Below are 25,052 nucleotides of genomic sequence, written 5' to 3'. Positions count from 1 at the left end.
CCCCAGGACTATATACAACTGAAAACTCACACCCCAGAAGTGACTCGAACCCATACTCCCACAACTGGTATGTACAGGGACGCCTTAATCCGCTTGACCATCACGACCGGACATAAGGAAGTGATAGCCGAGGCTATTTGAACCACTTCCCCGCCGGCACTCGGATGGTAATCTTGGGCATAGCATTTTATCAAATCACCTCATTCTTTGGGGCACACGTGAGGAACACAAATGCAAACAAGCCTGAATGGTCCCCAGGACTATATACAACTGAAAACTCACACCCCAGAAGTGACTCGAACCCATACTCCCACAACTGGTATGTACAGGGACGCCTTAATCCGCTTGACCATCACGACCGGACATAAGGAAGTGATAGCCGAGGCTATCACTTCCAAAGAATGATAGGTGAATATACCAAAGAATGAGGTGATTTGATAAAATGCTATGCCCAAGATTACCATCCGAGTGCCGGCGGGGAAGTGGTTCAAATAGCCTCGGCTATCACTTCCTTATGTCCGGTCGTGATGGTCAAGCGGATTAAGGCGTCCCTGTACATACCAGTTGTGGGAGTATGGGTTCGAGTCACTTCTGGGGTGTGAGTTTTCAGTTGTATATAGTCCTGGGGACCATTCAGGCTTGTTTGCATTTGTGTTCCTCACATGTGCCCCAAAGAATGAGGTGATTTGATAAAATGCTATGCCCAAGATTACCATCCGAGTGCCGGCGGGGAAGTGGTTCAAATAGCCTCGGCTATCACTTCCTTATGTCCGGTCGTGATGGTCAAGCGGATTAAGGCGTCCCTGTACATACCAGTTGTGGGAGTATGGGTTCGAGTCACTTCTGGGGTGTGAGTTTTCAGTTGTATATAGTCCTGGGGACCATTCAGGCTTGTTTGCATTTGTGTTCCTCACGTGTGCCCCAAAGAATGAGGTGATTTGATAAAATGCTATGCCCAAGATTACCATCCGAGTGCCGGCGGGGAAGTGGTTCAAATAGCCTCGGCTATCACTTCCTTATGTCCGGTCGTGATGGTCAAGCGGATTAAGGCGTCCCTGTACATACCAGTTGTGGGAGTATGGGTTCGAGTCACTTCTGGGGTGTGAGTTTTCAGTTGTATATAGTCCTGGGGACCATTCAGGCTTGTTTGCATTTGTGTTCCTCACATGTGCCCCAAAGAATGAGGTGATTTGATAAAATGCTATGCCCAAGATTACCATCCGAGTGCCGGCGGGGAAGTGGTTCAAATAGCCTCGGCTATCACTTCCTTATGTCCGGTCGTGATGGTCAAGCGGATTAAGGCGTCCCTGTACATACCAGTTGTGGGAGTATGGGTTCGAGTCACTTCTGGGGTGTGAGTTTTCAGTTGTATATAGTCCTGGGGACCATTCAGGCTTGTTTGCATTTGTGTTCCTCACGTGTGCCCCAAAGAATGAGGTGATTTGATAAAATGCTATGCCCAAGATTACCATCCGAGTGCCGGCGGGGAAGTGGTTCAAATAGCCTCGGCTATCACTTCCTTATGTCCGGTCGTGATGGTCAAGCGGATTAAGGCGTCCCTGTACATACCAGTTGTGGGAGTATGGGTTCGAGTCACTTCTGGGGTGTGAGTTTTCAGTTGTATATAGTCCTGGGGACCATTCAGGCTTGTTTGCATTTGTGTTCCTCACGTGTGCCCCAAAGAATGAGGTGATTTGATAAAATGCTATGCCCAAGATTACCATCCGAGTGCCGGCGGGGAAGTGGTTCAAATAGCCTCGGCTATCACTTCCTTATGTCCGGTCGTGATGGTCAAGCGGATTAAGGCGTCCCTGTACATACCAGTTGTGGGAGTATGGGTTCGAGTCACTTCTGGGGTGTGAGTTTTCAGTTGTATATAGTCCTGGGGACCATTCAGGCTTGTTTGCATTTGTGTTCCTCACGTGTGCCCCAAAGAATGAGGTGATTTGATAAAATGCTATACCCAAGATTACCATCCGAGTGCCGGCGGGGAAGTGGTTCAAATAGCCTCGGCTATCACTTCCTTATGTCCGGTCGTGATGGTCAAGCGGATTAAGGCGTCCCTGTACATACCAGTTGTGGGAGTATGGGTTCGAGTCACTTCTGGGGTGTGAGTTTTCAGTTATATATATATATATATATATATATATATATATATATATATATATATATATATATATATATATATATATATATATATATATATTGTGACGGTAATGCGTTGGTGTTCGGCTGTTCAAAGCTAGGGGTATGGCCTCGTCACATAGTATTAAAAAAAAAAATAGAAAATCTGGAACTTCGTCTGTGGTAAGGTAAGGAGAAGACACACAAAACACAAGTAAACTTTAACAATGGAATTTTAATTACGTTAAATAAACAAAACATGAATAAAATGGACAAACAAATTCGTATAATAAAATCAATCAATCAAAATAATAAGAATAAGTAAATGACACAATGAAAAGTTACGTTAAGACAAGTGAGCAAAATAACAAGAAGTGCAATATACAAGTAAATGAGAGGTGCAGAATATTGGCTTTAAGCTATCACCTCTCTCAGTACACGTACGCCAAAGCTTACGTCTACCAGGAAGAAGTGTTAACCGTGTAACAGCACTGAATATTCTGAGGACTGAGGTCGTGGCGGCCCCAGACATCAAGTAGTATGGTGGCGGAGTGCAGTTGCAGCCAGACCGGCGACCAATCAGCGAGGAGCCGGCAGCAAGACAGGTAGTTTGGCGGTTTGAGTCTGAGCAGGTGTTCCTGGCTGCATACGTTTTGCGCTCTGGCAAACCTTGGAGATGTTGTTGTCGTTGTTGGACATTTCTTCCATAGTAGTTTTATATAGATGTATCGACGTATTTGTGGAGGGAAGAGCAGGCTCAATCTCTTGAAGGAGATTATCGTCACAACTCTCCCCCGAAGCCTGCGGTTCTGGAAGAAGTACGTCGTTATGTGGTGGAGTAATGGATGGAGTCGCTTCTACTTCATAAACTCTGGAGAGGGCATCGGCTATGGTGTTGTCAGAACCCTTGATATAGCGGATCTCCAGGTTGAAATCTTGTAAATACAGAGCCCATCGTAGAAGACGCTGGTTGGTGAATTGGGCTTGATGTAGGAAGCGGAGAGGGTTGTGGTCTGAGAAGATGGTGGTAGACCTGGCGCCTTGTAGGTACGGAGCGAAGTGTTGGAGGTTCAGGACGATGGATAGTAGCTCCTTTTCAATAGTGCTGTAGTTCCTCTGGTGTGGTTTCAGTTTGTAGCTGTAGTAGCTGACAGGTAGAACCTCCTCGCCTCGTTGTTGCATCAGGACACCACCAACGCTGGTAGCACTGGCGTCGACATGAAGGACGAAAGGCTTGGTGATATCTGGAGAGGCGAGAATGGGATTAGAACAGAGGAGGAATTTGAGTTGTTCGAAAGCAACGGTTTGCTGCAAGGTCCAATTATACCGTTGCTTGGGACTGGTTAATAGAATTAGAGGTGTGGCGACTGTACTGAAATTCCTCACAAACCTACGATAGTAGGAGGCAAGACCAAGGAAGCGCAGGAGCTGCTTCCTGGTGGTAGGCTGTGGATACTGTTGGATGGCTTGAGTGTGCGAGTCTAACGGAGCTATGCTGCCACTCCCAATAACATGACCCAGATAACGCACTTTACCTTTCGCGAAAGTGGACTTGCCCAGGTTGATGGTGAGGCCGGCTGTCAGGAGCTTGGAGAACAGACGTCGCAGCTGGAGCAGATGTTCACTCCAGGTGTTGAAGGCTACGACGATATCGTCCAGGTAGGCGTATGTGTTATCCAAGCCCTGGATGACACGGTTGACAGCTCTCTGAAAGGTGGCCGGGGCATTACATAGTCCGAAAGGAAGGCGTTCATATCTGAAAAGTCCAAAAGGAGTGATGAAGGCAGATATCTCTTTAGCTCGCTCCGTTAGACACACTTGATAGTACCCCTTAAGTAAGTCCACTTGGGACAAGTACTGGGCACTACCAATGGCATCAAGGATATCATCTATCCTTGGCAAGGGGTAAGCATCCTTGACAGTTACGTTGTTCAGTTTACGATAGTCGGTACATAACCGCACCTTACCTTGGGGTTTGGGCACCAAGATACAAGGTGAGGCCCAGGGGGACTCACAAGGTGTAGCCAGTCCATGATCCAAGAGGTACTGCACCTCAGCACGCATGACTTCCTTCTTGCTCGGGCTGATTCGGTAGAAGGGTTGACGAATCGGCCGGGTGTCGGGGAGCAGTTGGATGTCGTGCTGGGTAACATTACACTCTTGGGGGTCATCTCGGAACAACTCTTGATGTTCTCTGAAGATCTTGACGAGAGGTGCACTATGATTATCCTGAAAGTATTTGGGAAGATCATTAAGGATTTCGGAATTAGAAAGCGCTGACTCCTTGTCAGTGCTTTCGGGAGGAGAAGCTGGGAAGGTCTCACTGTGGATGTAGGGTTCTGTGAAGGTGGAATAGTTAATTAGGACAGTGGGAGGAGTACCATTATATTGCTTCAGGAGGTTGACGTGGCACAGCTGGGTCTTCCGCCGCCTATCTGGAGTCTCTATTACGTAGTTGTTGTTATTCCTGCACTCTTTGACGCGGTAGGGTCCTGAAAACCTGTTTTGTAAAGGTGAACCTGGGATAGGGAAGTATGCAAGGACGAAGTCTCCCGGCTTGAATTTTCTTACTTTGCTGGTCTGGTCGTAATGAGTCTTCATTCTCTCCTGGGCTTTCAATAGATTATCATGGGCAAAACGGTGGACTCTCTCTAGAATGTGTTGAAGGTTTTGAAGAAACTGGGGCACATTCTGATGCTCACTGAAGGTGGCATCTCGGAGAGAGTCTTTGAAAGCCTTAAGGGGAGTACGGCACTTACGGCCGTAGAGCATCTCATAAGGAGATACTCCTAGGGACTCATTGAGGAGACTTCTGTAAATACACATTATAAGGTCAATCTGCTTATCCCAATCCTTAGAGGTTTCACTACAAAACTTTTTCAAGAGCGCTTTGATTGTCTGATGACTACGTTCAAGAGAACCCTGTGAAGCAGGATGATAGGGGCTGGACAATACCTGTTTGATGTTGAACTCCTCCAGTGTCCTTTTGAAGAGATCACTGGTGAAGTTGGTACCACAGTCGCTCTGAATCTCCCTGGGAAATCCGTATTGAGTGAAGATCTTCAATAGATGTTTTACAACCGTAGCAGCCGTGATGTTCTTCACTGGAACTGCTATGGGAAATCTGGTGGTAGGACACAGGATGGTTAGGATGTAGGCGTTACCTGAACTGGTCCGAGGTAAAGGACCAACACAGTCTATTATGAGTCTGTGGAAAGGTTCTGCAGGCACCTGTATGGGAATCAGTGGCGCTCTGGGAATGGAGATGTTCGGTTTGCCTGCCATCTGACATGTTTGACACTGTTTTATGTACTGTTTGACGTTATTTACCATACCTGGCCAGTAGTAGTCTTGACGAATTCCATGGTAAGTCTTGTTGAAGCCGTTGTGGGAGAGTGCTCCATGGGCCAGGTGTAGAATAGTGGGCCGCAGGCTGGTAGGAATCACAAGCTGTTCGATGTTGGCCCAATCGTCCTCCTCCTTCAGTTTACTGGGTCTATATCTGCGGTAGAGCAAGTCGTTCTCTAGGAAGAACCCAGGAATACTGTCGGGTTGAGTCTCAGCCTGGAAAAACAATGGTGTTAAAGTAAGATCTTCCCTCTGCAACTTACGGAACTCCAACTTGGTCAGATGCGGGGGGAGTTTCTGAGGGTCTTGAGGGCCAGCGGTAGCAGTAGAGTCAGCTGGCTGTGGACGTGCGGCTTGTGCACGGGTGGTCACGAGAACCGGAGGAGAAACTTCATCACTCTCTTGAACCTCTGCTGGAACATACTCTAGAATAGGGTTACTTGGCACAGAGTTACACACCTGGGGTTTGTCCATGACGATCAGGTTGGTCGGTTGCAGGTCTTCTGCCAAGTCGTTGCCTAGGAGAAGTTGCACTCCAGGCATGGGAAAAGGCTTTTCCCTGACGGCGACTTGGACTTCTCCGTTCACGTAGGGACAATCCAGGTGGACTCTGGCGAGAGGGTATGGAGTGGTAGCAGTGAGGTCAGTGATGAAGACAGTTTCTCCGGTGTAGACGATGTTGGGCACAGCCGACTTCAAGATGATCGATTGAAGAGCCGCTGTGTCCCTCAAGATCTTCAATTTGAAACGTCCCTCCGGATTTGAACCGTTGGCAGAGACAGTTCCAGTATACAGGTGGTTACTGAAAAGAGAAAGATCATTAACATTAACACCAACATTCATCACAGGCTTACCGGACTTAGGAGGAGTTGGTTTGGGTTTTTGTTGGTCAGTGGTTCCCTTGTATTGAGACTTACCACACTTGTCTATGGTATGTCCATAGAGTCTACAATACTTGCAGTACAGTTGTGAACCAGCTTGATCGGGGCTCACTTTCTCGTAACTGTACCACGACTTCTTACTGGAGGATGGTTCGGGTGTCAGCCGGTGGATGAGGCTGTAAGTGTCAGCCGACTTAGCACACTTCAGGTAGTCGGTTTCTTCTTTATCTGCTAAGTAGAGACGGACAGGAGGCGGCACACGCCTCAAGAATTCTTCAACAAGCATCAGGTTGACGAGTTCTGTAAAAGTAGAGACATGTGCTGCTTCCAGCCATTTCATGAAATATCTCCGTTTTGTGTTAGCAAACTCGAGGAAGGTAGTGGTACTTGCCTTCAGGTGGTCACGGAATTTCCTTCTATAACTTTCCGTAGAGAGGAGGTAGGCGTCCAACACTGCTTGTTTCAGAGTGTGGTAGTCATTCTCAGACGCCAAAGTACTGAGTGTGACTGCAGCTCTACCTGTAAGATGGACTCTGAGAAGTGTGGCCCATTGGTCGACAGGCCAACTGAGTTGATTAGCAAGGGTTTCAAAGGTGGTGAAAAACACATCAACTTCTGCTTCTACAAAGGATGGCATTAACTTACTTGCATGTGATATATTAAAACTGACGGGAAGATTGGCAGTAGCTTGCTGGCGTTGAGCGAGGTGTGAAGTTTCCAACGTGTATTCTCGTTGTCGACACTCTAGAGCCAGAGTCGCTTGTTGCTTGTCATGTTCACGTTGCATCTCCAACTCGCGTTGTTTGGTTTCAAGCTGTACGCGTTCCCGCTCCTGGAGTGTTTTAAGCTGTACGCGTTCCCGCTCCTGGAGTGTTTCAAGCTGTACGCGTTCCCGCTCCTGGAGCATTGCAACCTCACGTTCCTGGAGGGCGAGTTCACGTTCCTTGTGGGCGATTTCTCGTTCTTGTTCTTCCCTTCGTATGGCAGCTGTTCGTTCTTGTTGTTCGAGGGCTTCCCTTTGTTGTTCGCGGGCTTCCCTTTGCTGCTCACGTTCAATCTTGGCCAGCTCTAGTTTGAGTTTCATCGTCGCCAAATCAGTTTTATCTGCAATATAGTAAGTTTCATGAGTTTCAGAGTCTATCTTACCTTGTTCTAAGAAATGATCCAGCAACAGATTGTGTATTTCACTCTTGTTGGCTTGTAGGGAACTGTTAGCTGATACTCATGTGCAAGAGTTTGTAATTCAGTCTTCTTGGCATGACTTAAAGTCCCTATTGCACCTGCTGGATCTGCACGGAAAGCTTGGAGACGAAACATGGTGAAATTAGCAAATAAAGGTACAACGAATATTCAGTTATAATGAATGTCAGAAACAGGACAACGTGGCAACTGGTACCTATCCTGTGGGATCTTTAACAATTAAAGTTAAGTAAAAGATGTTAAATGATTAATTTAAATCAAGGGCGCAGGAAATCTTGTACCCGGTACTCATGTAAGAGGATAAGGGCAAGAAAATCCTACTAACAAATGAAACAGTTTCGAAAACAAATGAAACAGTAAATTACCTCAAAAGTAAAATTGGTAGTCCAAGGATGTAGGCATACCTTGCCGAGTCTCTATAGGACATAAAGCAAGTTTTTCCTACTGAATTTAATATGATACTTACAGAATTAGCGAACTTTTGTGCTCTGAAAAGTAAGCTAATTCCCTACCGTTGTATGTATCATCATCTATGACTGACGTGTAGGGGTGCGAGGTGTCAACTGGTGACGAGAACAGCTGCTGAGGTCCCAATTCAGCAACTAAAGTTCGAGCTAGAGGAACTATGGCCCTCTTTGTCCTCCTATAGTCAGATTGCAGAAGATTGGGTACTCTTGACCCGGGGCAGACCACAGTACCAGGGTACCAATATGATGATCTGTCAAAAATGAGAAATATCCAAGGGACAAAGATGGTAAACACGAGTAATAACACGGAGGGAGAGATGACCAATTAAGAGTATGTCTGAGGCCTACAGTCACCACGTAATCCAAAGTTGTCTCACCTTCACAATATGTTACTCTCGTAATGCACAATACACCGCACCATATAAAAAATGAAATTGAATATGAAAAATAGTAAAAGCTACGTTAACAAAGTTAAATACGCTTACCATTAATTACCACTTGACACCAGTACCTGAGTGAAGCTCCTAGGACAGGCCCCCATATAATATGTGACGGTAACGCGTTGGTGTTCGGCTGTTCAAAGCTAGGGGTATGGCCTCGTCACATAGTATTAAAAAAAAATAGAAAATCTGGAACTTCGTCTGTGGTAAGGTAAAGAGAAGACACACAAAACACAAGTAAACTTTAACAATGGAATTTTAATTACGTTAAATAAACAAAACATGAATAAAATGGACAAACAAATTCGTATAATAAAATCAATCAATCAAAATAATAAGAATAAGTAAATGACACAATGAAAAGTTACGTTAAGACAAGTGAGCAAAATAACAAGAAGTGCAATATACAAGTAAATGAGAGGTGCAGAATATTGGCTTTAAGCTATCACCTCTCTCAGTACACGTACGCCAAAGCTTACGTCTACCAGGAAGAAGTGTTAACCGTGTAACAGCACTGAATATTCTGAGGACTGAGGTCGTGGCGGCCCCAGACATCAAGTAGTATGGTGGCGGAGTGCAGTTGCAGCCAGACCGGCGACCAATCAGCGAGGAGCCGGCAGCAAGACAGGTAGTTTGGCGGTTTGAGTCTGAGCAGGTGTTCCTGGCTGCATACGTTTTGCGCTCTGGCAAACCTTGGAGATGTTGTTGTCATTGTTGGACATTTCTTCCATAGTAGTTTTATATAGATGTATCGACGTATTTGTGGAGGGAAGAGCAGGCTCAATCTCTTGAAGGAGATTATCGTCACAATATATATATATATATATATATATATATATATATATATATATATATATATATATATATATATATATATATATATATATATATATATATATATATATATATATATATATATTTAATATGACCGAAAAAGTAAGATTAATAATTCTAACACGAATTTTCTCAATCTTTCGAACATTTCTTTTCACTGTTGGTGGTAATTCAAAAATCAATTCTCCAAAATTCATTTTTATTTCTAGTCTGACGCGACACTTGAGCGCGTTTCGTAAAGCTTATTACATTTTCAAAGACTTTAGTTAACATATACACAACTGAATAGAACTTACACTGTTGTTGTTAAAGATTTAGCTATTCAGGAAGGAGTGTCCATGTAGCACGGGCTATGGTGAGCCCGTAATTGAGTTTGGTGATATACATAATAACCTTTTTCCTGTGATAATTAGGTCTAAGTTTAAAATGGAGGAGAGGACTTCTCCTTTTTCCCTGCTTATTTTGTCGCTTCTGTTTTATTGCACTGGTTTTAATCTTGTTTTATTAACATTATCTTGGTGGCGGATGTAGATGCAGAATGCTCACTAATGAGTCCCATTCCTCAACAGCTTTTCTAATCATTGTAGTCGCGGTGGAATGTGCATCTAATGCCGCTGCTGTCGTTGGATTAATGTTGAGTTTGATGCGCAGGGGTTCAGTAGCTTCACATTCTAGTAAGTAGTGCAATAGCGGCGCCTCTGCCTCAGTTTCACAGATGTGACACTCTTTAACTATTGGGTTCATTATCTCCCAGCAGCACTTGTACCCAAGTCTGAGTCTGTGTATGGCTACTGCAATGTCTCTGGATATCTTTTTGCCAGGCTTGAAAGGAGTAACCAGTGGCTTGTTCATACCATATCGCAGTGATCTTCCTTCTGCTACTTTGGCTCTGTGGCGACTTTTGATAGTTGAGAATATTTTCTTCTTGATTTGCTCCTTTATCTGTGAGAAACTTGGAGGGATTTGAACCTGTACAACAGGTAGAGCAGTGGCAGTTTTTGCTAGTGAGTCTGCCTTTTCATTACCCTTTATGCCAATGTGACTTGGTAACCAATTTAGGGTGATTTACAGCCCTCGATTATGGGCATCTTTTCCTATATGTTGAATTTCTGTGAGGAGTATATTATCTCTGTGCTGACTGGATAACAATGCATGGAGCGAAGATTTAGAGTCCGTATGAATGATGACATCATGTAAATTATTCTCAATTGTATAGTTTATTGCCTCCTTCAAGGCATATAATTCTGTTTGCAATGTTGAGCACCCACTATTCATGCTCCAGTAAGCTTCATGGTTGGTAGTGTAAACTGCTGCCCCAGCAGAACCTTTTTCTTGATCAACTGATCCGTCAGTGAAGATGTGAGTCGTTGTGGGTCTAGAGATAGTTTCCATTTGTTGCTCTATTACTTCCTTGAGCCTCTGCGGGTCACATGCTGATTTTTTAACTGATAATCTTTCAATGATTATCTTTAGAGTCGATTCTTCCCATGGAGGAGGCTGTCGAAAGTGTTGATATGGTCTATCTTCCCCTTTGTTTTTAATGGTCCATTTCATGTCCATTTTCTCTAAAATCTTGATCACATTATCCATCCATGAGCTTGTTCTATACTGTAGGTTTTTCTGAAAGGATCTCTGTATGCTGTCTTTGATTGACAGCCTGGCGGTTGTTCCAGTAAGTTTTCCTATTATGGTGGCTATCCTTTGTTTCATCCTGTTTTCTAATGCTGGTAAATTTGTTTCCATTCTAAGGTTCTCTCTACGTGTCCATATAGGTGCTCCAAGCATTGTTCTGAGAGCATCATTTTGAGACACTTCCAGTTTCTCCCACTGGTTATCACTGAGGGATGTAAGAGCAGGAGCAGCATAGTCGATGAGTGACCTAACTGCTTGAACGTAGTACATTTTGAGTACTGGTAGAGATACACCCTCTCTAAGACTGGTCAGAGAGCGCAAAACTGAGTTTCTGGCTTTACAGCGTTGCCGAAGATATTCAATTTCTTGAGTGAATTTCAACTGGTTGTCTATTATGACTCCTAGGTATTGAAAAGAGGTAACCCACTCAATTTCTTGTCCTTGTATTGCCAGTCTGATGTCTTGAGTTCTCATTTTAACGGCCATTGCTTTTGTTTTATTGCTGTTTATTTTCACTGCTATGCGTTCCGCTTCCTTGCTGATAATATCTAGGCATTTTTGTGCATGGTTCCTTGCACCTTTGCCATTGACGATGACCACAAAGTCGTCTGCATAGTTAAGAAGTTTGGCTTTTGGTAGCTTGAGCTTCATGAATTGTTCCATGAGACAGTTGAAGAGGAAGGGGCTTAGTATTCCTCCCTGAGGAGTTCCATTTTCCAGCCTCTTTGAGGTCGATGTTTTTCCTTGGAATTTGACTTTAGCTTCTCGGTTAAGCAGGCTTCCTTTGGCAAAAGCAAGAGCGTGTCCTTTGATTTCCTTATCCACAAGGCAGCACAGTGTAGCTGGAGCACTGGCTAACTCGAAGGCTTTTTCAAGATCTAGAAAAATAAGGATTCCAGGTTTGTCATTGATTTGATCCAGGAGGGAGGTAAGGCATTCTGTGGTTCCAACACCTTTTCTGTAAGCAAACATATTTTGGTGTAGTGGACTGGCTTTCCATTCAATTCGATTAAGGGCCATTCTTTCTGCAGTTTTAGCCAGACAGCTTGTTAATGAGATGGGTAGTGGATTTCCTGGGTCTTTAGGTTTTGGAATGGGAACTATAATTGCACTGTTCCAAGAGAGTGGTCGGGTTCTTGTCACCCATACTCTGTTGATGAGATTCAAGAAGGCTTCTTCACCCTTTTCTCCTAGCTTGGCTAGCATGTTGTAAGTGATTTTGTCCTCGCCTGGAGCTGTATTTTTAGTTTTCTTTGTAGCACTTCTGAGTTCTTTTAGATTGAAAGGTTGGTCTAGTTCGTCAGGTAAGGCTAAAGCATCATCTATTTTTTTCCATCTTGCTGCTTGAAGTCTTTGTTGGTGAGTCAGAGTTGCTGGAGGAAGTTGAGTGGAACTGGCTCTTGAAGCAAATAGATTTGCTAGCCTTTCTGCTTCTTGCTCTGGATGAACATGATGCGGTGGAGCAGGAGACGATTTTCCTTTGACCTTGTTGATCTGCCTCCAGATGTCGCCCAAGGACGTATGTTGATTTAGCTTGGCACACCACTCGAGCCATTTTTCTTCTTGGATTTTTGCTGTTTCTTCGTGCACATGATCTCGGACAGCTCTAAGAAGTCCTAGATTAGCTTCGGTTCTATCTCTTCTGAAATTCTTTCGTGTACGATTTAGTCTGTTATGTAGCTCTTTGATCCTATCACAGTAATACCAATGGTCCTTGAGTTGTTGGGTGATTGTTTTCCTCTTGGGGATGGCGTGATTTGCTGCTCTATGTATTGCATTTACTAAATCTTTTTCCATTTCTGAACTTACACATCTCCGATTTGTTTATATCTACATTTGAGTGAGGTGGATGGGGTGAGGTGGTATTAAAAGGGTATTAATTTCATCAACATAAGACAGAACACGAAACAATGGGTATTGAATGGAAGTGATTGTAGAAAGCCTATTGGTCCATATTTCTTGATGCTTCTATATTGGAGCGGAGTCTTGAGGTGGGTAGAATATAGTTGTGCATTAGTTGGCTGCTGATTGCTGGTGTTGACTTTTTAATGTGTAGTGCCTCGCAAACGTCAAGCCTTCTGCTATCACTGTATCTATCGATGATTTCTGTGTTGTTTACAAGGATTTCTCTGGCGATGGTTTGGTTGTGGGAAGAGATTATATGTTCCTTAATGGAGCCCTGTTGCTTATGCATCGTTAAACGCCTAGAAAGAGATGTTGTTGTCTTGCCTATATACTGGGTTTTTTGGAGCTTACAATCCCCAAGAGGGCATTTGAAGGCATAGACGACGTTGGTCTCTTTTAAAGCGTTCTGCTTTGTGTCTGGAGAGTTTCTCATGAGTAGGCTGGCCGTTTTTCTGGTTTTATAGTAAATCGTCAGTTGTATCCTCTGATTTTTGTCTGTAGGGATAACGTTTCTATTAACAATATCTTTCAGGACCCTTTCCTCCGTTTTATGGGCTGTGTAAAAGAAGTTCCTGTAAAATAGTCTAATAGGGGGTATAGGTGTTGTGTTAATTGTCTCTTCAGAGGTTGCATGGCGTTTCACTTTCCTTCTTATGATGTCTTCGATGAAACCATTGGAGAAGCCGTTGTTGACTAGGACCTGCCTTACCCTACAGAGTTCTTCGTCGACTTGCTTCCATTCTGAGCTGTGGCTGAGAGCACGGTCGACATATGCGTTAACTACACTCCTCTTGTACCTGTCTGGGCAGTCGCTGTTGGCATTTAGGCACATTCCTATGTTCGTTTCCTTAGTGTAGACTGCAGTGTGGAAACCTCCGTTCTTTTCCATGACTGTTACATCTAGAAAGGGCAGCTTCCCATCCTTTTCCATCTCGTAAGTGAAACGCAGCACGGAACTCTGCTCAAACGCCTCCTTCAGCTCCTGCAGATGTCTGACATCAGGCACCTGTGTAAAAATGTCGTCAACATACCTGCAGTATATGGCCGGTTTCAAGTTCATGTCGACTAAGACTTTTTGCTCGATGGTACCCATGTAGAAGTTTGCAAACAGGACACCTAGGGGAGAACCCATGGCGACCCCATCTACTTGCTTATACATGTGCCCATCTGGGCTCAAGAAGGGTGCCTCTTTAGTACAAGCTTGGAGTAGTTTCCTTAGAATATTCTCTGGTATGTCAAGAGGAGTACAGGCTGGATCACGATACACTCTGTCGGCTATCATCCCGATTGTCTCGTCCACAGGTACGTTGGTGAACAGTGATTCTACGTCCAACGAGGCTCTTATCCCTGTGGCCCGTGTGCCCCGCAGTAAGTCAACAAATTCTTTTGGAGACTTCAGGCTGATGGCGCAAGGAACATAAGGAGTCAGCCAAAGTGGCTGACTCCTTAGTGGAACATAAGTGGTGAGCCAAATTACGGGCTCACCATAGCCCGTGCTACATGGACACTCCTTCCTGAATAGCTAAATCTTTAACAACATCAGTGTAAGTTCTATTCAGTTGTGTATATGTTAACTAAAGTCTTTGAAAATGTAATAAGTTTTACGAAACGCGCTCAAGTGTCGCGTCAGACTAGAAATAAAAATGAATTTTGGAGAATTGATTTTTGAATTACCACCAACAGTGAAAAGAAATGTACGAAAGATTGAGAAAATTCGTGTTAGAATTATTAATCTTACTTTTTCGGTCATATTAAATATATATATATATATATATATATATATATATATATATATATATATATATATATATATATATATATATATATATATATATATATATATATATATAATATATATATATTGGTGTATACTGGCAGCAGGTTTTCTTTTAAACATGTCTCATTGAATATGACCGCATATTCTGTATTTACTATCTTCTGATTTAGGGCTCTAACTGTTTTCTTATTATCAGGGCTTAGCTGAAAGAGGAGTTCTCCTAAACCCATTTTCGTAATTTCAAGTTGAAGAAAAAAGTGAATTACTATAGAATGTATTACACTTATTTATACAATTTGCACAACGTTTGGAACCTCCATGGTTCATTCTCAAGTGAAAAGAATTTTCAGAACTGGTTGATTTATACCCGCACTGGGTCAGGTGATAAGACAATAAAGGTGAAAACATGGGGGATGCATAAGGGATAAATGGGGGATGAAACATAAGAACATAAGAATAGAGGTAACTGTGGAAGGCCTATTGGCCCATACGAGGTAGCTCCTATCTACGTACAAAGATTAATGAGGTGTAATTGGCCTGTTATGTTGAACAGTGTCTTCTGTGTTGGCATCGTTATGTTCTGGTCTAGTCCCTACTCTCATGGTGGGTAGAGTAAATAGTTCCGTGATTTGGATGTTCATGGTAGGTTGTTCTATTCTTATGAGAATTGCTTCAAGAATTTGTAATCATCTTGCATCTTGGGCTTTGTCTATTATACAGGTATTTTTGTTCAGCATTTCTCTTGTTAGGGTGATGTCATGGGCTTGTCTCATGTGATTCCTGGGGGCACCGGATTGAAGATGACATGTCAAACGCCTCGTCAGTTTGGTCGACGTCATACCTATGTACTTAGATTGAAAGTTACATCCTTCGTGGGGGCAAGTGTACATGTATACAACACTTGACTGCTGTAGAGGGTTCTCCTTCGGCTTCGGGCTGTTTTTGATAAGGAATTCGGAAGTCTTCTTGGTTTTGTAGAATATGATCAGGTCTATGTTTTGGTTAGGAGTAATGCTTTTTACTACTTTACGGGTTATTTCTTTCATTATTCTATCCTCTTTTATATGTTCACTGTGCATGGTTGATTTGTAATATAATTTTATTGGAGGTATTGTGGTTTCTGTTCTAGGTCGGCCAACCGGGGAGCCGGTCGGCCGAGCGGACAGCACGCTGGATTTGTGATCCTGTGGTCCCGGGTTCGATCCCGGGCGCCGGCGAGAAACAATGGGCAGAGTTTCTTTCACCCTATGCCCCTGTTACCTAGCAGTAAAATAGGTACCTGGGTGTTAGTCAGCTGTCACGGGCTGCTTCCTGGGGGTGGAGGCCTGATCGAGGACCGGGCCGCGGGGACACTAAAGCCCCGAAATCATCTCACGATAACCCTTAGAGCTAACAGATGCTTGATCTGCCCTGGTTATAAGAACAGACTTTGCATGATAATGACTATTCTTTGAACTCTCAGGATTTGCCTGCATAGAAGTGAATGTTTTAGGTGCCATGTTAAAATTGTTATACGGTATCTTAAAAATCTTCTCATGCTCATCTGCCAACATAGCTAACTCATGAACATCTTTGTAAGAACGTTTACCTGTGGCTAGTGCCATGGTCAACTTTACAGGCAAACAAGACAAAAGTTCTTCAACTAGGATGAGCTGCTTAAGGGACAAAAAATCATGAGTATTATTTCGGTTTAGCCACCTGTCAAAAATTGACTCTTTTACTCGAGCAAAATCTGTAACTGTCTGATCAGGTGCATGCTTGAGACCTCTAAACTTTTGTCTAAATGCTTCTGCATTTAGTTCATACGCTTGCAAGATCCTCTTTTTTACTGTGGGGTAATGAAAGCTGTCTTCGAAAGGGAGCGAAGCGAAAATCTCTTGTGCCTTCCCGCACAACTGACCTTGCATCATGGTCACCCAAGAATCTTCTGGCCATTTTAAACTAGTAGCTAGCTTGGAAAAGTGTAAGAAAAACAATTCATGGTCCCTCTCATCAAATTTGGGTAATTCAAACCCTTTAGGGAAGTAAAGTCCACTACTGTGACTGCTTATACTAGAACTTCGCTTAGAGCCCTTACTACTGACAGTGGCTGCAGCTTCTAACTTTTTCTCCTTAAGCCTAATCTACGCCTCAGCCATCTGCTGATTAATTCTAACTTGTCTCTAACACTGCTTCTCTCTGCTTAGTTTCCTCTTCTCTTTGTTTAGCTTCTTCTTCTCTTTGTTTAGCTTCTTCTTCTCTTTGTTTAGTTTCTTCTTTTTGTTTAGTTTCTTTTATACACTTAAACCTTTCAAACTCAACTTGCTTTAGTTGACGTTCTAACTCCTGCCTTCTTAGTCTGGCAGTACTCTCAAACTCATCAGAGTATTCTTCTAATACCTCATCACCCAATAAGCCATCTTCTACTAGATGCAGAAAAAGTAGTTCTCAGTATCTTAGCTTTTATCATTCTGGATGCTACTTCTGACTCCCATACAAATCAACACTGATTTTGTTAAGGTCTTAATCCTATCTACTGATGGATTTTGCAAAATTTCTTTTACTAATTGCTCCATAATAATTCATTATTTTCGACACTTTTAGAAAAAAAAAATTATACCACAATCAGAATATTCTCGATTAGCATATGATCCTGCAACAAAATGTAATGCTTACCTCTGTCGAGCAGCGTTGCAAGTGCAGTAATAACTAAAATCCCATAGGACTGCATGCTGAATCATATGCAGAAACACAAGTCATCAAAGCGTCTTCAAGGAAATGATACCGCAACATTCACTTCAAATAGGCACAACAAGCTAGAAAATAATCATGGATCAGTTCTACTGTGTCATATATAATTATTAATCCTCAACACTAGGATTACAACAATAATTGTCCTGGAAACACAGGAGTTACATCGTAAATATCCTGAAAGAACAGGAGTTACCTGACTGATGATCACGGACTACGCGCCCATTTTACTTGTTATGGTCAGGGAGATAAGACCTCCACTCCCATATTAATATCTTAAGGGAGTAACGTACAGCATCACTGGAACACATAGCCTGGCCACATATCAATCAAGGTTCTAGGGGATTAAAAGGCTAGCATCAAATATTCCAGTTTACTGGCATTAAGAACCTTCCACAACAGTAATAAATAAAACACTCTACTAATATCACACACATATCACCAATACTCTATATCCAGCTTCTCAACAACTGGGCATGATACATCAAATACAAGTCTGCAAACTGCATCAATCAACACTAGCTGACACCAGGAACTTTGCCTAGTGCAGTGGAACACTAGTGCCTATATGCTGCTAATACCATCAGGAGTAGTGGTGTGTCAACCAATAACACATGAGGTAAGAGGAATAATATCACATACAGCACCTTGGTATTTCACAACTTCCTCAAAATATATCACCAATTATGGTTGGTTGGTGTGTTGTCATTGTTGATCCCTCTTTATGGACAACCCAACCCAAAACTCGGTACAGTGCTTATACTTTACCAGGAGATCACTCTGGGCGCTTCTTACTCTTGGAGAGGGGCTCAACGTCACACGTTTAGGGGATGCGGTTCCAATACTTTGCCTCGTTGTCACGTGCACACACCCTCTCGAGCCGCTGTGACTCCCCACTCTCACCTTGTGTGATATGATCTCCTCAATCTCCTTTGTTTTATTGATTATTCTGTTCTACCCTGTCCACAACTGTGGTTCTTGTTTTTTTTTCTCTCTCTCCTTCTTTCCTACTTCCTGGGAAGCCTCACTAGGACAAGGGAAACCACCAGCAAATTTGAATACATTTACTGAACAAAGCACATACACAATACATACACACACGTAATAATAAGAATAATAATAATAATGAATCCTACACTCTATATTATTTCAGTCAGGTTGCACTCCAACACCATCAGAACTCTATCATCTGCTTATCAAGTGATATCCTATGTCTTGATTCATCACCTAATACTACCAACCTCCTCAAGTAGGTCAAGTCTTATAACCCAATGTTGCACTATCAGCAAGAGAATATTTATCTATAAACACATACAAGGAAAACCAGCGTATGGCTGCAATAACATAAATATTAGTATAAATGTTCCCTGATATACAACAATGATCAATCGATCACCCTATCAATCCTAGAACACATATGTATGTCTCTGCAGGTAATTCAGCCTACGACTGTAACTCTATACTTCAGTATTCGTTTTCCTTGGCACAAAAATGGCAAACAATCACTCACCTTCCACTGCGTCTTGCACGCTAATGACAACCAAAAACTCTACCAACTCCCTACAAGTAATCAACCAGAACTTCCCGTCCACATCTGGAAGTTCACTACCCTGATAACTTCAGGTTCATCCGGGTTTATCTACCAGGATCCTCCACAGCTCTTTTAGGCTGCTACACCATGAAGTCTTCCTTGAGCAACTATGGTGCTTCACCACTTCTACTAGGGTCCTCCACAGCTCTCCTGGCTGCTACACCATGAAGTTTCCTCGAACAGAACTGGAGTTTCGCCACTGGTATTACAGAAGCACGTGGCACTCCTCTTCACGGCTTCTCACAGCTCAAGGTCCTACTCTTCACCCAGGGGGCTACTCCTCCTCGGCGTACACTACTCCTTCAACAGTCTTGGAGTCTCTTCCAATAACTCACTCTACTGGCTCGAAGTCCACTCAGCAACTTCTTCCAAAGATAAACCTCAGATTGTCTAGTCGAGGGTGCTCTCCCTCGGACGGAGTCCGATCATGGCGCTCCCACGGCCCACGAGAATGTCTCTGGGCGGCTTAACCAACTCTCCGTGCCGTCAAAGACTTGAGACCACAACGTTCCCAACTCGATTCCACAGCTGGAACGTCTGCACACTTCCTTTCTCTTGAAGGTATATCCAACAGGGGATCCTCTCCAATGGAAGCTCAAATGGAGCGCAGCTTCCCTTCACGATGTCTGGTACTCAAGTGGGGTCAGAGCAGGGTTGCCAGACCCAAATCGCTAAAAGTAGCAAGCTGACGCTCAAAAAGTAGTGAATTTGCAAATAGAGTAGCCCAATTTTTTGTCTAGTCAAATCGAATCAAATCAAATGTTTATTCAGGTAAAAGTACATACATACAAGATGAGTTACAAACTTCATGTTAGATTTCTAGATAGCGACAGTACATACAGACAGACGACATTCAAATTTAGTAAGTTTATCTTCCTTCTTTGATAGAACAGACTTGATGCTCATCTGCTGATGACTTACCTCCGATATATTTTGTCCGTGTTTTAATGTTTCACTATGTTTCTTTAAACCACTTCTATGAGCTCTTATCTCAGTTCTACAAACTTTACAATATGCCATATTTCTATCTTCTTTCACTTTAGCCAACCACTTTTCAAACACGGGATCCTTAAGCCAGGACATCTGAAACGTTTCCTAGTATTTAGACCACTTCCTCATTTTACACTTCTTTATCTTAACACTTTAGAAAATTCTAAAAGTAACACCGGTAACTTCTTTTCTATTTGCGGTAACTTGTGTCGAACTATCCTTCTGGAGGTCAGACCACACTAACAATGAAAGCACAGATGAAGCTGCCAAGTTCTCTGTATGCTAATCCGCTCTAACGACAGTCATTTGATTCTTGGAAACACCTAAAGAGAAACCTAATATTTACAGTAAGCATCAGTGGGAGGTCACTTAATTAACAGAGACAGTACCCGGGATGAAGTATTAATGGCAATTAAGGTTGGGAAATCTATAGCCCCTGGGGAGGATTATCTTGCCTTGCGGTTACTTTTTCTTTGGGAAGTTCCTAAGATCAACGTCCCCAGGGGGTCGGTCTCTGACCTGGCCTCCTGCGGTAAGTGGTCTATTCAATCAAGCTGTTGGACGCGGCTGTGATTTGTACACATGACATTATAAAAAGCATAAAAATCATCATTGAGTTTCTTAACATTAATAGCCCAGCTTGTTTTTAAAGTAGCCCAAAAAGTCGCAAGTAGCGAAATTAAAAATTTGGGAGCGCGGGCTCTGAAAAGTAGCCCAATCTGGCATCCCTGGGTCAGAGCCCTCCCGAAGCGAGCCTCACGCCTCCAGCAAATTATCCACATCTCATAACCAGTCATTTATCGATTTTCTTATTCACTGCCCATATTCTTAAACTCTCTGTAAAATTTACCCAATTATTTCATGTATGTATCTTCATGTCTGTATATCTCCAACCTCCTAGTCAGGTCAGGCTTGAGAGAATAATTCTCAAAGGGGAGACTCGTTTTTCGGCTGCTAGAGATCGTAACATACCTCACTAAGACACATAATAATCACCTACCACCTGGTATACATAATGGACAACAGCAGAGAATGATCCATATAAATACATACAGTTACATGAGTAACATCTAGCAGGCACAATACCCAAATAAGGTCACAAATCACGGAATAAACCCTAACATGTCCTCTCGCCTAAAGAGAAAAGAACAGTGACGCCTGGAGCGATCCTTGCCGAGAGGCGACACTGTATCCAATTCCAATAAGTCAACTGACCTTCAACTTTCAAATCTCTCTAACTCATTTACAATATAAAATCACTCATGAACTTCTAATTCACAATACAACAACTTAAAGAGTATAAGGCACAACCTTGCATAATGATATATAATAATAACTGAATACAATAAGGAAATTATCTTGAATTACAAATAGGTACACAAAGAAATCACAGGGATACGAGATGGTAACTTTGGCAAAGTCGGTACGTCACTGGGGGAGAGGGGGGGGGGGGGGTTAGGAGGATTCAACAACATTCGCCAGCGGTTATACATATGCATACAAAGAAAATAAATATATTAAATATATATAACATGTGTATCATAAGATTGTCTAAGTGGAAAACATTTCACAGTGCCATAATTTCATATAATGTCAGGACAAATGGGCAATGCAAGGTGCAACACTAATATGGAATCTTCTCAGTATACATGTGATGAATACATATGGAAACTAAATGTATACACTCCCTAACATGGTCCACACAATGTTACCCATATAACATTGATGTAGCATTACTTACAATAAACATAGAAGGATGTTTTTCAAATCTATGACATTAGGCTACTGCTATAACTAGACATCTAATATATATATCCACAATTACATGTCATACATCTTTGATACAGAGTTAATATAGACTTGGAAATGTATGTCACACATTGACAATATATAAAATAAGATTAATATATGGTAACATGAGATTACATCGTATACACAATATTCGTGATACGAGGCTATCAACCAAGATATCACTGTATAGTTTGAGCACACTCATACACCAATCTCAGTATGATCATACTGGTGTATGTGTGGTCATAACACCCAGCTACATTTATTTACATTCTCAGTTAGATTAGTATGTCGTAACACTGCAAACAATTGTTTCAAACTAGAAATATGGTCTTCCCAACACTTACTAAAAATCACAATATCATCTAAGTATGCTCTACAATCTGGCACATCTTTTAGCAAAGAATTCATCAGCTTTTGAAAAGTTGCTGGGGCATTTCTGAGTCCAAATGGCATCACATTAAATTCAAATACTCCATCAGGGGTGATAAAAGCTGTCACTTTCCTAGCAAAGTTAATAAATGGTATCTGGTGATACCCCTTAGATAAGTTTAGTTTTGATACATATTTAGCATGACCAATCTGGTCAATGCAGTGTTCTAGCAAAGGTAGTGGGTATACATCAACTATAGTTACCTTGTTTAACTACCTATAGTTCACTATTAACCGCCATTTTCCATCTGGTTTTGGTACCACTAAACACGGTGAACTCGAAGTGCTCTGACAGGGTCGAATGAAACCATGGTGAAGAAGATAATCAACTTCCTCCTGGATGATACGTCGTTTCTCGGGGGTCATTCGATAAGGGTGTAGCCGAAGTGGAGTTACCTCTGTCAGTTGAACATCATGAGTAATGAGAGGTGTCTGAGTGGGGACCTCCCCAAACAAGTTGGAGAATGTCTTCAAAAGGTCCTGGAACTCTGCTCTCTGTTCATCCTGCAAATGACACAAAAATTCTTCCCCGGAACTGGAATTAGATATAAGAGGATTACCATCTTCCCCTACAACCATTGTCTCATCAGGGTTTACCTCCTCATTAACACAACAAGCTACAATACTGGGCCCACAGTAAGTATTCAAACGATTCACATGCACAGTCATTGACTGACGGATATGTTTGGGGTTACAGACTTTATAGGTAAGTTCACCGAGATGTTTTACCACTCGATAAGGTCCTCCAAACTTGTGTGACATGGAAGTTCCCATACGAGGTTTCAAGACCATTACTAAATCTCCTGATTCAAAAACTCTGAGTTTGGCCTTGAACCGCTAATCATGCCGCTCTTACATTACCTGTTGTGCCTCGCCCAGATGTTGTAACGCCAACTCCTTCGTTCGAGACAGCTTGCTCTTCACATCCTTCAGGTATCTTTCCCTCTGCCTAGCCGTTACATCTCCCAACATTTTCTCCTGCAACATTTTTAAGGGTCCCCACACATGATGTCCAAACACAAGATCAAATGGGGAGTAGCCTAGGGCAGTGTGCAACCCGTCCCTGGCAGCAAATATTACAAATGGTAAATTGTCTGGGTGAATCTTCCCCAGTTGTTTTTAACATCTGTTTGAGGGTTTGGTAAAACCGCTCGTTCCCCCCTTGACTCTGAGGATGGTAAGCACTAAAAAAGTTATGTTAAATTCCAAAAGAACTACAAAAAATTTTAAAAGTTGTGGAACAAAATTTTCTCCCATTATCAGTTTGAATGATACGGGGCATACCAAATAATGAAAAAACCCGTTCCAAGTGCTTTATGAGTGTAGAAGCCCTGATGCTACGCAAGGCATATGCTTCAGGGAACCTGGTGGTCATACATAGGATAGTAAACAAAAACATATTTCTTGATTTAGTTCGGGGTAATGGGGTAAGGGACCGACACAATCCAACACCACATGTGTAAAAGGCTCCTCTGGCACTACAATAGGGTGTAAGGGTGCTCGTGAAACAGTCTGGTTAGGTTTACCAACAGCTTGACATACAAAACAATTGTGACAATATCTGACCACATCCTTTTTTAGTTTTGGCCAATAGAAAAACTTACATATTTTATTATACATATTGCCGATCCCTTGGTGACCTCCCATAAGGTCACCATGGGCAGCTAGCAATACCTGCTCCCTATACTCCTTTGGTACGACGAGCTGGGTCCTAGACTCACAATCATCTGATAAGGGAGTTCCTGGTGGTCTCCATCGTCTCATCAAACATCGATCACTGAAGTAGCAGCTCGTGCTCTCATCCAAGGTATCAATAGTGTCAGCTGCTTCTGTATAACATTCAGCTAGACTGGGATCAGTACTCTGCAACTCACTCAAGGTCTGGGACTCAACAGCTGGAGCGAGCGGGCAAGGAACTGGTACCTAGGCCACCTCTTCCAGACCATCCTCTGGGTCAGAATAAATTAGGGCTTTGGCATCAGCCTCACTCTCGACATCCACGTGAGCTAAGAATGTATTCTCAAGGTCCACCTCCACCTCCCTGTCTGAAGGGGTCCTAGCCTCAAAAACATCCACCTTGGAAGTCACAGGGTTTACCTCACCCTGCTTACCCATAGATCTGGTCACAACACAGGCTGGATAGATGGTACCATCATCCGCATCCGGTTGAGCCAGTACACAACTAGGGTTAGTAAACATGATAGGACACTTTGTCCCACTAACTTGACACTTCTCAAAATCATTACCCACAATAACATCAACCCCAGGGATGGGCAACTGCTTACTAACTGCTTCAGTGCACCAACCTGCTGTAATAGTTGACTTCAAGTGAACTTTAACTAATGGTACACGCTGGACATGACCTCCAAATCCCTGCAATAATACTACTTCACCAGTGTCTTCTGTGCTAACATCAGCAAGAGCACGGTGAGAAATTAAAGATTGGGAAGCACCAGTGTTCAGGCTTGTTTGCATTTGTGTTCCTCACGTGTGCCCCAAAGTATGAGGTGATTTGATGTAATACCATGCCCACGATTACCAACCGAGTGCCGGCGAGGTGATGGAAATAGCCTCGGCTACCATCCTCCTTTGTCCGGTCGTGTTGGTCGAGCGGTTAAGGGATCCTGTACGCCAGCAGAGTGCTCCTGGCAGTATGGGTTCGAGTCACCTTTGGAGTGTGAGTTTTTAGTTGCAAATAGTCCTGGGGACCATTCAGGCTGGTTCGCATTTGTGTTATTCACGTGTGCCCCAAAGATTATATGATTTGATAAAATACCATGCCCAAGATTACCAACAGAGTGCCGGTGGGGGGATGGAAATAGCCTCGTCTACCATCCTCTTCTGTCCGGTTGTGTTGGTCTAGCGGTTAAGGGATCCTGTACGCCAGCAGAGTGCTCCTGCCAGTATGGA

The sequence above is a fragment of the Procambarus clarkii genome, chromosome 16 (assembly GCF_040958095.1).
Source record: "Procambarus clarkii isolate CNS0578487 chromosome 16, FALCON_Pclarkii_2.0, whole genome shotgun sequence".
NCBI lineage: Eukaryota > Metazoa > Arthropoda > Malacostraca > Decapoda > Cambaridae > Procambarus > Procambarus clarkii.
The sequence above is the reverse complement of the archived record's forward strand: the minus strand, read 5'-3'. Positions refer to the sequence as shown.